Raw genomic sequence first — 2500 nt, 5'->3', positions numbered from 1 at the left:
AATTAATGAGTGGATTTCGAGGTAACTCACAATTTTGTCTCTAATTATGCTCTCAAGTAGCTTACCTACAATTGAAGTTAGACTAATGGGTCGGTAGTTACCTGGTATTTTTTTGTCTCCTTTCTTAAAAATCGGTGTCACGTTAGCCTTTTTCCAATAAGAAGGGACGATGCCTTGTCGCAATGACATATTGAATACGGTAGTGAGGGAGGAGACTATTTCGCTCTTTGTTTCTTTAAGCAGTATAGGATATACTTTGTCCGGTCCGGGACTTTTATTTGTTTTAAGTGAATGGAGAGCTTTAAGGACTTCATCGGTTGTTATTTCAAAATTAGGCAATGCATGCTCGAGATTTACATTAGTACTGGTGTTGGTGGTAGTGCGAGGAAGACTGTTAGTACGAAATACCGAGGAAAAGTAACTGTTTAAGAGGTTTGCAATGTGTTGGCTGTCAGTCACTAGTGTACCGTCACTGTTTGTTGAAGGTCCAATTCCACTTCTGATCGCCTTTTTGTTGTTTATGTAACTGAAGAAAGATTTCGGATTATTTTTACAGTTGGCTGCAATATTTTCTTCATATCTACGCTTTGCCTGACATACTAATCTTTTTACTCGTCGCCTGGCATCGTTATACAGTCTAATGTTTTCGGGCGTGCTTTGTTCTTTCTTTAACCTGTAAAACAGAGAGAGAGAGAGAGAGAGAGAGAGAGAGTGTGTGTGTGTGTGTGGGTGTGTGTGTGTGTGTGTGTGAGAGAGAGAGTGTGTGTGTGTTTGTGTGTGTGTGTGTGTGTGTGCCAATGATGCTTTCAGGTGTTGGTGTGTGGGATAATTCCCTTACGTCGCCACAATTCTCTTTTTTTTATAAGAATTGTTTTTCACGGTTTAATATGACAGTTGTGTCTTGGCGTAAGTGGAAAATGACTTTCGATACTAAAAAAAAGATGCCACAAAGTGCAAAATACGATGTTTTGGGGGGATAACTCAAAATTATTGTTATATCATAAATTCTAGGTAAAGAACACGAATCAGACAATAAAGAGAATGCAGTTCGGGTTCTTCTTTCTGTAATAACTTGTCACAATGCTCTTTTTTTTCTTTTTCCCAGTTTACTTCGCGTCGGGTGTCCTTGCCTGACAACGTTCCCTGCTTGGGGAGCTGCAAGAGAAGAGACAGCAGAGGAAGATGCCGCACGGATTCCCTCTGCAAGCGTAGGCTCCGTCTGGTCTAAGCCATGTGGCGGCTCCCAACGCCATATTATTTGCGTTAGCTTGCTCCCAAAGCTTTGAGAGTAGACTTTTTTTTTTTTTGGGGGGGGGGGTACCAAACCATGAAGAAGAAATATAATGGTTTTCACTGCTTGCCAACACGTCAACTATATACATGATGCACCAAGAACAAGAGGGTAACAAAGGCAATTTACATGCATTCATAATACTGACCCGTCGACAACACTAGCGACTACCTTGGCTTGTTCTCTCTCTCTCTCTCTCTCTCTCTCTCTCTCTCTCTCTCTCACACACACACACACACACACACACACACACACACACAGACATACACGCATGAATATAGTATGTATGAAAGATAATATATTCGTATGTATTTTTTCAAATCTTGCAGATCTTATTTGTAAGGAAAATAAACATGGTTATGTTCATTTATAGGTCGCGAATATTGATGCAATATTATCCATTGTAATTCATAGTAGTGATTATATTATCACTCATTAAAGGTTTTCACATAATTTCAACTTGTCTCATTCTAAATTTCTGAGTATAGTTTCTATTTTATTATCAATTATTGACAAAATCTCTAACAGGTGAACAAATAATTTAACTCCCAAACATCACTGCATACTACTGAAATGTTTAAATATATATACGTCAGGCAGAGAAAAAGGAACGCATCGTTTGTCACAACTTTGATGGTGAGGCACACGGTAAGGATGAGCCAGAAAACAAAACACAAACTGACCCTTGGCACTGTCACTAGTTTGTCCAAGGGCGAGGAAAGCGGTGTGTGTGTGTGTGTGTGTGTGTGTGTGTGTGTGTGTTTAGGGGGGAGAGAGAGAGAGAGAGAGAGAGAAAGCATTCCGTTGTATTTTATTGTGAAGACAAACAATAATATGGTGAGTGTCGAGATACAGGCAGATGTTGGGGCACCGTGCAGACTGTTTACCCTGCGCAGAGCCGCCCGGCCGGTGAGTCAGCAAGGCGGGGATTTTCCTTTCTAGAGTGGAAATTCTCTTTGTTGTGCCAGGGCCGTCTCTATGTATTCTGAGACGGCATTGGCTGTGCACAGTAACCCCGACACGCCAAATACTTGACAGATGGGAGTTCTGAAATATCATTATGAGGAACCAACAACACTGAACTATTATCTTAGTAATCTATGAAGAACTCATTTACATCAAGTTACTGATAGTAACTGATGGAAAACGAAATGAACATGACTGATACCGTAGCAAAGTGGTGGAAAGTTTGGTATATACAAAGTATGA

The 2500-nt window shown here is 40.4% G+C and overlaps 3 long non-coding RNA genes across 3 annotated transcripts in view; 2 read left to right on the top strand and 1 right to left on the bottom strand.

The window, feature by feature from the left end:
- Nucleotides 1–1317, top strand: part of LOC126999941 (uncharacterized) — a 4306-nt gene extending 2989 nt beyond the window's left edge. Inside the window, exon 2 of the long non-coding RNA XR_007753669.1 lies at nt 1106–1317. This is a non-coding gene — a long non-coding RNA (uncharacterized LOC126999941). The remainder of the gene's footprint in view (nt 1–1105) is intronic.
- Nucleotides 1–1744, top strand: part of LOC126999938 (uncharacterized) — an 8861-nt gene extending 7117 nt beyond the window's left edge. The window contains exon 3 of the long non-coding RNA XR_007753666.1: nt 1665–1744. This is a non-coding gene — a long non-coding RNA (uncharacterized LOC126999938). The remainder of the gene's footprint in view (nt 1–1664) is intronic.
- Nucleotides 1–2500, bottom strand: part of LOC126999940 (uncharacterized) — a 13684-nt gene that overhangs the window by 5029 nt on the left and 6155 nt on the right. The gene's annotated exons all lie outside the window — the stretch shown is intronic.

The sequence above is a fragment of the Eriocheir sinensis genome, chromosome 17 (assembly GCF_024679095.1).
Source record: "Eriocheir sinensis breed Jianghai 21 chromosome 17, ASM2467909v1, whole genome shotgun sequence".
Classification (NCBI taxonomy): domain Eukaryota; kingdom Metazoa; phylum Arthropoda; class Malacostraca; order Decapoda; family Varunidae; genus Eriocheir; species Eriocheir sinensis.
The sequence above is the reverse complement of the archived record's forward strand: the minus strand, read 5'-3'. Positions and strand labels throughout refer to the sequence as shown.